At 41.1% G+C, this 13,239-nt stretch overlaps 1 long non-coding RNA gene across 1 annotated transcript; it reads right to left on the bottom strand.

Annotated features, from left to right (window-relative positions):
- Positions 1–667: 667 nt before the first annotated feature.
- LOC118165648 lies at positions 668–6,164 on the bottom strand. The gene is made up of 3 exons (XR_004750157.1): positions 2,261–6,164; positions 752–758; positions 668–679 (listed from the first exon to the last, which is right to left on the bottom strand). It is a non-coding gene; the product is annotated as an uncharacterized LOC118165648 (long non-coding RNA).
- Positions 6,165–13,239: the final 7,075 nt, after the last annotated feature.

Raw genomic sequence — 13,239 nt, 5'->3', positions numbered from 1 at the left:
GGCAGAGACGGCTGAACTGCAATCTTTAATTATGGAGCATGACCAGATGCTCCATTAGAGAAAGGCCTTTAAAAACCAGAGCTCTTTTTAAAATTTGATAGGCAAGCCTCAATACATTGCTGCTAAGTATAGCCTTTGTGGCTGAAGAAGGATGACATTCAGCCCAGGCCATGCCTGGAACCCACCTCCTTGTGCCAGCAGCTTCAGCTGTTCCTGGCTCAAGCCACACTGGGTAAAACAACTGCAGCACAAGCAAGAAGTCAAACTGAAGTTTTCAACTTTATTCAGAAAACAAAAACATTATAAAAATCAGCACAATTCTATCCTGCTGTGAGGGGATACTGCTTTAGCACTTTGCCAGACACCTGATAGCATTTTGTTTTATTACTGCAGAGAATTGTCAAGGAGAAAGCGTAAGGACATTCTGAAGGAGCCTTGTTATAGGTTTGTATTTAATTTAAGAATCTAGTAGTAGATTTTTCGTTGTTGTTGTTAAATTAACACTTAATTTTTTGCTTGCTATTTGAATGAATTCATATTTGTGGCCAGCCAGCGAAGACAAAATTGAAAATTACAGTTCTAGGGGTCCTATGCTGCATGTAAGTAATCTTTGTAAGTAATCTTTATTTCTTACATGGATTTAGCCATCTATTAATTTTATTTAATACCACTTTTTGTTCTGTATGACAGTCTCATTATGACATGGATTTTGACAGTCACAACCACAGCAAATGCAAAGACCCAAAGGAACCAGGGAGCTTTGCTCCCAGTCATATACTAGGACCGCAGCCTGTCCTCTGTGCCCTGTGACTGAGCACAGCTGCCACCCTCCCAGGCACTGCTGGCATGACTATCAGCAATCCCACATCATCAGCACCCTCTGAAACATGACCTGGGAGCTGGTGCTGTGCCAGACAGGGAGCATCCTGGGACAGAGGCAGCGCACACCCGTGAACATGATGCCTAATTGGAGCAATACAAAAGTCTCTTCTCTCCCTGCACAACTTCACCTCTCACTGAATGCCCCCTTGCTCCTGTTGCTGTCCCTTTTCCTTCATGTTTTTAGACCTCTAATATGTCTTGTAATTTCCTTCCCAGTCGAAACAGACTCAATCTTTCCAAGCTGTGCTGAGCCCTGTGGCCAGGTCAGCTCCCCTTGAGGCTGCTGGTGACCCTGCTCACCCATCCCCTCTCACATGCTCTGGGCTCCTCACCTGGAGGAGAAGAATTAGTATTTTCTTAGCAAAATGCTGTCAGGTGATGGATGAATGACAACAGCAGTTTCTTGGGCATCAAAGGTGTTTTCATTGTTCTTTCTTGCTGAAGCCCCATGCTTTATCCATGTAACCAACCAGAGAGAACAGGTCTGCCTCTAGTCAGACACAAGGAACTAACACAGTGCTGCTACTTACCAGCAATTACATAAAGCAAATTTTGTCCTTCAGAAGATATTGAGTTTACCTGTTGGACCGCATGAACTCTAGAGATCCTTTCTAACTTCAACCATTCTGTGATTCTGTGATATTTATAACTTGTGCTCCCAGCAACTTTGCTCCTTTCGCTTGTGCACATCATGACCGCAGCTGCAGGCTTGCTGCCTTGAGTGAGCCACGCTAGGGATGCTCTCACTGTTCTGTTCTTGCTCCCAGCCCCAGGTGGACACTGGCTCTTGCTCCCGCCACGTACAGGGCAGCCAGCCTGCCAGCCATTCCCCAGTGGAAAAGGGAAATTTTCTGCAGCAGAAGGGCACATTGGCTATAACTCAGGTGAGATGCAGGTGAAGACAAGCAGCAGGGCACAAGCACCCCAGACACACGCATCCCATTTAGAGCAGCTAAACTCTCTGCAGAGAAACAGATACCAGACCAGGCTCTTCCATAGCATAAAAGGATAAGGGTTTTCTGCTCATACAAAATGCTCACAGTCCCTGCCACTGTCAGGGAAGAGTGACAGGGACTCATTGTGTACATGGAGCTCACTGCACACACAAGCTCATTGACATGGAGCTGCTGTTGGAGACGTCCACATGCAAGTACGTGCGGGCTAGGGCCCCCATGCACATAAGCTGGGCAGCTGCAGGCTGCAAATTGTTCCTTGGTGGGTACTGCTGTTACAGTGCTGGCCAACAGCAACTCCTGTACATGTTCACAGGTGTTACCCACACAGATGAGAGCTGGAAAACGTAACAGTCTGAGGAACAGCTTTCATCGCAGCATCTCCCCCCAAGGACAGGGACACAGAGGACAAAGCTTTTTGTCACCAGCTGTGACCCCGAGGTCTCACTCTTAGGCATGCTGTGCGATGCGCCTCAGGGTTCTGGTGGTCATTTTGCTTCAGACAGGTACACTGGTCATTGCTTAGCATTCGTAAGCAGGCCTCAGGGATCATTTTCACAAACCAGGGTGATGAGTCATCTGATCAGCATGCTTTCCCACACAAGTGAGTCTTGCTACTTCACTTGTTACCTGAAAAAGACAGCTTTTATTTGGGGACAGCAGTTTTAATCCTGCTGGAGGACAAAAGCCATCAGGAGTCCATTTAGTGCGGTTTGGGGGAAGCTCTGCAGATCAGCTCTCAAGAGGTCAGGCAACAGAGAGGCAACTCCAATTGGGAATTAACCCATTTTGCAGTTACTGCTAAACCTTGAGGTTTAATTATTTTAAAGGAAGCATTTTAATTCCCAACAGTACTCTTTCTGAGACCTCCTAGCCTCAGAGCAGGTCCATTTCCACAATGGCAGCTTCACAGCTTTCTCAAAAGTAGGTCAGATGCAGAGCTCAAGGGGCCCCATGCCATCAGACCCATCCAGCCACTCCAAGACCATCAGCCTCAAGGGCTCTTTTACACATAGAAATAGGCTTCCATCTCACCCCCACCCCCTCACCCCCCGTCGGTTCAGCTAAAAGTAATTTTCTTTTATGCTAAGCCTTTATTCCTGCGCAACAGACTGTCCCGAGAGAAGGATGGAGAGGGCCTTGTCTAGAGGTTTGTGTATTGTGAGGTCACAGCAGGCTTTTCCTTACATAAGTCACTAATAGTATGGCTAGACATACTAAATGACATAAAAGTCTAGAGTGGACAATTAAATATAATTTCAGTGATACTTATCCTACTTGGAAAGAGTACTGGTTTTACAATGTCTAATCTTTGCAAAATGTCTGTAAATTAATAGCAATATTTCATGTGACCATGTCTCCTGGTGGTGGTCTCGTTAGTTTATCCTCTTGTTAAAAATACTCTTGGTTTGTCTCCAGGAATACAGTAATTCTCACTAGCAAATCATTGTTAGTCTTATCTAATGGAACAGCACAGACTAATATACGTCGAAAATACATAGAAGAAATTAAATGATGGCTTTATGCTCTTATGAGCGGTAAAAATAGTCAAAATGATACATTATTTTCTTTTGAAAATACCAAAACCTAAAATCCCCAACCCACTACGTGAAAAAGCTAGCAATAATCTCATGCATGTTTAAGTTATACCATATACCTCATTGTGCTCAAAGCATATGTCGTACCCACAGCTGCATCCTTTCATTACTTGTGGCACCTCTTAGAGGTCCTTGACACAAGCCATACTGACCTGGCAGGGGTACGTGCCAGCTGGAAACAACACAAAGCACTCCAGTTCTACACCAGGCTCATTTTGGCTGAAGTTGCAGCTTTCTAATGTTTCTCCATTACAAGAACTTGGCCTCTGATCTACAGGCAGTTACTGGTTGGATTTCCCCAAAGTGGGTCTTTCACATCATCCCTGCAGAAATACTGCACTCTGTGGGAAGCAGCACAAGCACTGCAAAGTCCTTTCACATTAGTCCAAATTTGCAAAAGAATACATTTTACAGAAATTTTAAAGCATCAAGGGGAAATTCTTAAGACTATACCGAGTACCTCCTGTGAAGAATGCTGGTCAGGGCACCCCCGTTACATAATGGCTGGGGCTTGACTGTTGCATAAACCTGCCTTTCCCCTGTCTCTCAAGGTCTGTTCCCTCATATTTACCAGCAACAAAACCTATTTGTTTGTTCAGATGATGTATGGGCAAGTGAGAAAGCAGCTAGTTACCATGAAAAATAACATCAGGAAGACAAAACCAATCACAGCCACAGGTTTAGTTTTATTGTCATAACAGACTACCCATCAGTGAAGAGATGTAATGATGCTTCTTGAAATGCATGGCAGTGCTTTAGGGGTAAAAAAACAAACAAAAAACCACCACCAACGAAACAACAACAGCAACAACAACAAAAACAAAACACAAAACCACACACACAAAAACAAACAAACAAACAAAAAACAAGAAGGCCAGACTTTCAGATTTTATCTGGCACTATGCCTCTCTAGGGATCTGGTTCGACAGCAAAAACCACTTTGCATGCAAGAGCTTATTTGCCTTCTCTGCTTCATTTAGTTTCTGTATTGAGGAAATGAAGTGACCAGAGTAATTTTCAGAGTTCCCAAGGGGCAGCCAGTTTGGAGATCACCCATTCAAATAGCATGGCTGAGCAAGGAGCAGCAAGCAACAACTGAAGCAGGCCAATGCTGCCAGGTGGATCGATGCTGAATCTGGCCCCTCTAACAGGCAGACAAGGAGGCTGAGAGAGACAATGCTGAGCACACCAGCAGCAAGCCATACTGCAAATAGGATGCTCCCTTTGCTGGAGGAGAGCTGAGCTACAGTTGAAGCTATAGGGTACCAAGGCAACCTTGCAACATGGCAAGCACTGAGTACTTCCACAGGCTTTACCACTTTCTTTAAGCAGTAAAATTCTAGGAATCCATCAAACGGGCCAAAAGGTAAGGAATACTTTTACTGAAGTTGCTTTAAAATCATGGTAGTTTTCATAAAAACTCTCATTTTACCAATAATTTTATCATATTGTTTTGGTTTAGAAAAATAAGAGTTGCTTCATTGCTCAGCCACAAACAAAATTCATACTACCCCTATGCCTGTAGTAATGCAAGGAATATACTCCAGATTTTTTTTTTCCTGAGCCTTATATTACTTGAAATAGCTTTTCAAGACACGAAGATCTGATTTATTATCCCCACAAAAAACATCTCAAATTGTACCATACCATTCACTAGGGATGGAAGGAAAATGACCCTTAAATGAACATACAACATTGCATCTGAGTATTAACACCTTTTTCAACTGAGGGAAAGGAGTTTCCTTGTTACTTCCTTCATGTTTATCAAGTTACTCAGATATGAGCACCTGATTACTGGTGACACATTCTAACAAGTAACCAACTTACATTGTATGTGATTGCATTACTAGAGTCCTCCTATTATTCAGGCCTGGTAAATGAAGCACAAAGGTGTCAGGCAGTTTGAAAGGTCTGAACAGTACAAACACTGCTGGTGAAATGGCTCATGTGTGTTTTCTAAGAACAGGTAGTCACTGTAAACTACTGTACCTCTGCAGTGTCTTAATGATGGAAAGCAAAGACAGGAGGGAGATTGTTTGGAAGCGGTAAAACCTTTCCTACAGGCAATGAGGAGGAGCAGGGCTGGCATTGCCATACATTCGCCCAATGTGGTGAATATTTTTACAACCACATGCTGAAGTAAAAACCATCATCTGTGATGAAACAAGCACTAAAAGTAGAAGAAAAAGTACATTTAGTTCCTATTTAGTCACTCAATTTTTCTATTTAGCTATTCAAGGTGGTCTGATTTTTTTTCTCCCCCCCCCCCCCCCCCTTTTTTTAAACAATTATCCTACTCCACCTTGACAGCTTGTTTACAATTTGTTTCTACCCACAGACAGCTGACAGATGTGATGTGATTAGCAAGACAAGCCAGCCTGAATACAGAGCAGACAGCACAGCAGAAGACACGCAACAGGACTGCAAGCTACTTTGCACGCTTCAACATACTTACAAGTGTCAAAGTATTCTTCTGAAACTAGAGATGTACATTAACTCCTACAACTCCACACAAGGTGAGGTTTCAAAATTGACTGCATTTAGGAGGAAACCCAGTTGCTTATGAATAATAGAGAAGAAGTAGACAGCTTTTTGTAGCTTGACTCTTTCAGTCAGAAACACTTTCAGTTCAATTCCACTACTGCTAGCAGAGTTACTAAAATAATTACTGCCGTTCAGGTTGTGCACTGGTGACCTCTCCTTGATGCCACATCTGCAATGCCATGGTAACAGGAACCTGTGCCATGGGTACCGCAGGCTGCCACAACTGCTCTGATCTGCAGGAACAGAGGTGCCTGTGGTGAAACGCTCCCCTCCAATATTCTGAGTTGCCATACGTAAGGTCATCTGCGTATTTGGAAATACAGAGCATAGCTAGCTGGGAGGCCACCATGTTTTTTGAGCAGGATTTTTTGTTACTCCTCTGGAAGCCATGGAAATCCTCACACCCGTTGCACGGCAGTGCCGCTTCAACACAGCTGAAGCCTGGCTGGGTTGCAACTGCCTCCCATGCTCAAAAGTGATGTCTCAGAGACAGGAAGGGCATCTTGTACCACATTAGGCATTTAGTCTGTACCACACCACACCTTCACTCAGTTACTCCTGCAATGAACCCAGTTACTTGGTTACTTGCACCAATTCAAGAACTGTTCAAAATTGTAACTATTTCACTTCCTTTCAGCCAGCGCACTGTTAAAGAACCTAGAATTTGTTCCAGAGACCATAAGACACACGTCATCTCTATCAAATTATCCACATTCTAGAAATTCCATATTGATACAAGTATAAATATGGAATAGGAAAGCGAAATGTGATTCCCTAAGAACTGCATTTTCTGGAGTAACCCTGAGCTGCAGGATGCAGCTGTTTATCAAACAGCATAGCTTCCCATGCCACTTGGTGTTAACAAGACTAAAAACTTCATCTTGATTTAGAATAGGCAGAACAAAAATAAGGAGCTCTAGTTAGAGCTCTCAGATCTAATGGCCCATCCAATGAAAAAGTACGTTTACAAATAGGATAGGCTTTCTTTGGAGAGAAAATAAGGAGGGGGAGAGCAATGAGGGCTGCAGCTTTTTTTTTTTCTTTTTTTTTTTCCCCTCTCATCAGCAACACTAAGAACAGGACATATGCTTGGTGATACGAGGAGGTCACAGTCACATTCCTAATTGCTTAGCCTCTGCATGCCCCAGCATGCCTGGAATAAGACAAAATGCATGTGAAATATTTAAGGACTGGGCAGATAATGGGAAAAGAAATTAACCCCCTCCAAAATCAGTGGCTGTAAAGTGCAAAAACAGAGTGGTTTTGTCTAGAAATCCTCTAACAATGACCTCTACGTGCAATAAGCGCACCTGAAGTTCACCCTACATTTTGGAGAGCTGAGATTCAAATAATTCCTATGAACTATCAAAGATTAATCAATAAAATATTTCTTTATTCCTGTTGTTCCTGTTGGATGAAGAGATTTCCAGGGCTTCCCCCTCTTCATAAGAGACATAGCATGAGCCCTGCTCATCCCTGCTCGGAAAGTACCAGAGGCACTGTGGCATCCTACACTCCCAATCCCTCCAGTGACCTCCAGTTTCCCAGGGCTGAGGCTGAAGTCTCACCTGAGGAAGAGGCGGCCGCACAATGGTCACTGGCATTATGCAGCTGTTCCCACTGAGGAGAGCAGATCTGTCCTCAAGGCAGGTGCACAGGGCTGGGATTTAAGCCTTGCTGCCTCAGTGCAGACAAGTGTGCATTGTTATTCTGCTGCATATGACAAAAGCCACTGCTCTGGGAATAATGCAAAAATGTTCGATTTTTTACTTTCCCAGCACTGTGTCACTGCAGGCCAAATGGAAACCTTGTGGGTTATTAAACAAGATAAATTTGACAGGATTGTAAATCATAAAATTGTCTCAAATTGCAGAGCTGCTGACAGCACATACTATAATCCAGTTGGCATCTGATGTTTCCTTAATTTCTTCTTGCCACAGGATGAAATATCCCTTCCTTGAAACTCTCCACAGCAAAAACAAAAAGCAGCAATGCCCCCAAAAAACCTGAATGATGAACCAAGATCTGACCTTTCATCTTGCCTTTGAAAGATTCACCTAAATGCAATGTTATAGTAGTAGTAACAGATATTGGCTTTAAAAAATTGTTACAAAAAATGTATATCCCCTTACTTCCTATATAACTTTAAAATGTTATTCAAAATTGACTATAAAGAAAACTGGCTCATAGGGACTAGAGCTTCATCCATGTGATCACTGCAGAAAAGTGAGGCATTTGTTATACTTAAGCACTTGAGACATCACAAATACTGTCAAGTGTTAATAGTGTAGCATATCAGCAGAAACAATCTGTCTCTTACAGGGACAGACATAGGGATTTACTTGTCTTTAGCTATAGCAACAATCTTTTCATTGCTAATATCCTGAACATGTCTAAAGGAGAGCAACTCTCCCTTTTCTTTCTAGAAAGATGGGCTTTCTAATTCAGATGTTGACTTTTCTTTCTTAACTGCAATTAAGAAGCTGCTTTGATTTTCCTTCCAAGTTCAGTTTTCCTGTCCCTAATGCAGGTTCTTGTTCCTTTGAAGCTGGGAGAGCATCGCTCTCAGCAAGTCTTTGTGGGCAAAAAGGGAGCCTTACAGGCAGAGATTGAGTAAACCTCACAAGCTATTGCTCTACCCACCTATTAGCAAGGCATATACATTATTTTTTTTAAAAAAAGAGCTACATAGGCATTATTTGCAGAATTATCTGAAAGACTAAAATGCTCAAAACTGAAAAAAGTTAGAAAGCACAGGCTACAATAATTTGCATTTAAATGCCTGATCCAGTGTAGATCTGTTCCCCACAGCAAAGTTCTTTTTTTCAGATGTATTCTGTTGCTAAGAAAAGGGAGGATCCATTTTACCACATGCAATGATGCAGCATGGGAACCTGCACCCATTAGCAGGAGCTGCATGACGTTGTAATCATACGGAAAGCTGTCAAAAGCCAGTGGTGAAAAATTGCAGTGGTTATGAGAGATCTGGAATGGTAGACTGACATGCACTACATCAGAAACATGGGATGTGGATTCAAGTGATCAGTGGTGTTTATTTTTGTGGATAAAATACGTAAGGAAAATTATCTCCACACTTCTAAGAGGTTACAAGCAATGAAATGAAAACAGAAAGCTTTTTATTATTATTTTCTTTTTAGAAATGTTTAACAAGGGAAGTAAAGACAAAGCTGTTAATGAAACAAAGGCCAAGTATTTTGGAACAGTAACTGGGAACACATTAACATGGACTGGTTTTAAGTTTTTCCTTAACTCATTGATACTGTTCTGAGAGTTAGCATTTAAAGTCTGAAATGTTCCGACAGTTTTTTGCTACCACGTTGTGCAAACAGCTGAGTGTAAATAAGCTTTCTCTCCCCTGCGGTCTTGAAAGAATGACAAAGTTCTGAACCTCCTGCCTAAAATTTTCATATGGGCACAGAAGAGAGAAAGGGCAGAAACAATGGCCAAGCAAGTTCTTTGTTTTTACCTGAAATCAACCAACAGCTAGTATGGAAGATGGGATAGGTTCTTTTACACTTGCCCAGAAATAAGAGATCCCAGCTAATGCAGAATGCTGCAGTTAAGGGAGAATACCCTCTGCCCACATAGCGATATAGCCCAGTCAAGAGTGCAAGCAGGTATGAACAAGTGAGTTCTGGTTCACCTATGCCAACTTAAAATTATTTAAAATAATTCCAGACAGCCTGAGAGTGTTCATTGCCCAAAATAAACCTCTGAACCATGCCAAGTCTAAAAAAAAAAAAAAAAAAATGCTTTGCCTACAATTAGAGTTTTAATCCTCAAACTAGCTTTGTGTGTTTGCAGTCCCAAACATTTTAATCCAAGATTTTTTTTTTCACATTGCAAACTGAATACTTCGAAATGGATAAGAAACAGCCCTGAATAGATGACTTTTTAACGATTATGTGGCTAGTCTGATGGCATGTAGCTTGTAAGGAATGGAACCTCTCACTCCTGCACCAAGTTCACAGAACCGTTACTCATTTAACGAATAAAGTGAAAAACCCAAACAGCAGCAATAAATACTCTCAAAGATGAAGAAAAAAACATTTAGGATCATAAATAATACACACAGGAAGAGGAAATCCCCATTCCATATTATCCCTTCTGGAAGGTCAGCCATGCAGGGGTCCTGCTTAGCACTACTCCCAGGTTATCTGGGCTTTCGTCTACAAACTGCTTGGTCACTAAGCAACTCCGGAAAACTCCTGCCTATCCTACCATTATTGGAATTCCTGACAAAAACTTGTCATGTTATTTTAAAGGGTAAGATATGTTGTGGAACAAACGCCATTGTGTTTTACCCTGAATAGGTAAATAGCAAGCCCACCAGAGTTGGACAACAAAAGATAGAGCCTACAGGCTGAGATACGTTCAGAGTGAAAGACCAGAACCTATGAACCAACGCCAGTCAGTGAAGTCATCCCAGTTCCCTCATTTGTTTTCAAAGCTGTGATCACCTTTTCTCAGCTGTCAAAGATCCTGCAACAGTAATGGGACCAAAGAACTTCATTATTAAGCAAAGTATACATAACTCTGCATTTTAAGGCTTCTCTGGCCTTATCTGCATGCAAAGGAATAATCATTCACATTTTGGCTTAACTAAAATGCGCACACACCCAAATCTGAGAAGTTATATATACCATGCAAGTAACACCTACACAGAGCATGGAAATCATAAAGTGCTACATAAGAATGCCTTACTCTTCAGATCTCTGGATAATCTATTACTACACAGACTAAAATGCTACATAAGGTGCAAGCAATTAGAAAATGGGAGAGGCATTACTCCTTCAACAAGTATGCACCTTTTTACTAGGTTAAACCTGCTTATAGAACTGATTCCCAAGTACACACAAGCTAAATTATGATTACATTTATCAAAAAATATTACATGTCAGCAGACTATTTCTTGTGATGTGGTCCTCACACCAAGGGAGGAAAGCTCCAGCTTTACCAATTCAGGTTAGGAGTTAAAAATCCCAGCTACAAAAGAAAAGAATTAAAAAAACAAACAAACAAACAAACAAACTGGCAGTCAGCAGTCAGACACCAATGCAAAGATGCACTAATTATCAGCTGGAAATTAAGTAGTAATAACAGTTAGAGTGAATTTTGCAAAGAAACTGCTCTGTAGGCTTTCCTTGGGTTTTCCATTTTCTCTTCCCATCACTTGTCTTATTTCAGTACATTACACATGGGAAACGTCATCTTGAATGTCTTGAGTTGTTCAAAGTACTGTGTTTCTTTGCAAGAATATCAACCAGATCTTTTGATGAGCTGTGGATGGAAGAGAGCACTTCTGGCATTTGCTGCTAATTGGGAACCAAAAAAAAAGTCCAAATGAATTCCAAGATTGTAATGAGACTGTAATGTGGATCTGACATAATAAAGACAGGGTAGACAGCTCCAGTGGTTCTCCCAGCCAGCACATTGAGGTAGTCTTATTCACATTCACATCAAATAGCTACTAATTGCTTTTTATCCAGATGCTTTTCTAATTTAGGTACTATAACTACAAAATAGAAGTATTCAAGATCTATGAGAAAAGAAAGGGCTGCTGAGTATCTGGGCACTGCTGGCACTAGATGCTACGGTGGGCTTACTCTTCATAAAAACAGCTTTACTGAATTTGGAGACAACATATGCTACAGCTATATGCACACCTGATGCTCTGGATGCAGAGACAAAGGGTTTGTTATGGTATGGTTAAGAAAGATGTAATAGGCAGTCATTTCATACTGCATTACAGAAGAAAACAGTTTGCAGTCTCTGGCAAATCTTTGATGTTTGCTTTTCACACCTGGTGAGTATGTTAACTAATGTCATTATGAACCCTTTAATCCAGAGGGAGATATAAAAATATTCAAAGATTAAAGATTTTATTGAAGCACTACATTTAATCTATGCTGTGTCTAATACTGATGACAAAATGATGTGCAAAAAAAATTCCTCTGTTTTAAGTAGAATAGATAATGCATCACTAAAAAAAAATAAAAATAAATCTCTACGTTGCAGCAATGTAGAGATGTAGAAAGCAGCTCCTGGGTTATTCTCAAGGCTCAGACAAAAATTTGATGTCCTGACCTCTAGCCACCTCTTAATGGAGAGAAACCACCCAAAGCTTCTTCACAACGGAGAACGCCAGTGAAGATACCCAATTCTAAAGAGTGCATCTCCTCATCCCCAGCATACAGACAGTACACTGTACGTTATCCAAGAGGAGTTGCAACTACTTCAACTACTTTACTGTTTAATAAAACAGAATAAGTTGGAATATGAATTTCAGAGGATTTAAAGTCAAACAGTCTCTAAAATCTGGAATCTGACTTGGAAAAAAATCAGTAGCATGTAACACATACTTATATGACTTGCATACTTAAGTGACAGAGCAGCATTTTCCTGTCTAGCACTTTGCACAGCATCTGAAGTATTCTTAAGGTGACAGGTCTTTCATCTTGACTGGCTATTCTCCAAGAACATCCATCCACTGGTGTAACACTTCCACCTGCAATGGTCTTGCACAGCTACACAGAATTAAGATATTTTTTTTTCTTAAGAGAAGGAATTGCTTTCAATTTTAACCAAAGTAGTTATTAAACCTAGAGCTTATGCATACGTTTTGGTAGTGATCATAACTAGTAAACTAGATAAAGAATAAATATCAGTATTTCCAAAACTGACACCATAAGAATACTGCTGCTTGGTTCATCAAGCAGGGACAAAACACAAACAGCATGCTCCCAGTAAGTCTATTAAGCTTTATGTGGTTATTGGTAATAGGTAGCACAATAAAATAAGCTGATTTAAACAATTTTACTCTATAACCATGTTTGTTAGGAAAAACACTTGTAACACAATGGGAAGTTTAGGACAATCATGATGGTATTAGCCTTATATAAGCATACAGAGCCACCGTTTGTCAGCAGTGCACTGTATTTTGGAGCAGATAAAAGATTTCTGTAAAATTTGAACTGCTGCATAGACAGGCAGTAGTTCTCCTTGAAAAGAATTAAGACAGGTTTTTTTTGTTTTGTTTTTCTCTAGTCCTTAACAATAAAATGGACACATCAGGCCAAAATAGTTTCTTGAAAGTAGGTCAACAATACCCATTCACGATCGTTTCTGCATTGGTTTCCTAGCAAATTAATCTACCCACACAGATATACGTAACGCGTTTCCTGGATACAGTGAGGCAGAGAAAGAAAACCAAATACATTAATGAGGTAGCTTAGACTGAA

This window comes from Oxyura jamaicensis, chromosome 4 (genome assembly GCF_011077185.1).
Source record: "Oxyura jamaicensis isolate SHBP4307 breed ruddy duck chromosome 4, BPBGC_Ojam_1.0, whole genome shotgun sequence".
In the NCBI taxonomy this organism is placed as follows: Eukaryota; Metazoa; Chordata; class Aves; order Anseriformes; family Anatidae; genus Oxyura; species Oxyura jamaicensis.
This window is presented reverse-complemented; position numbering and strand designations above follow the sequence as displayed.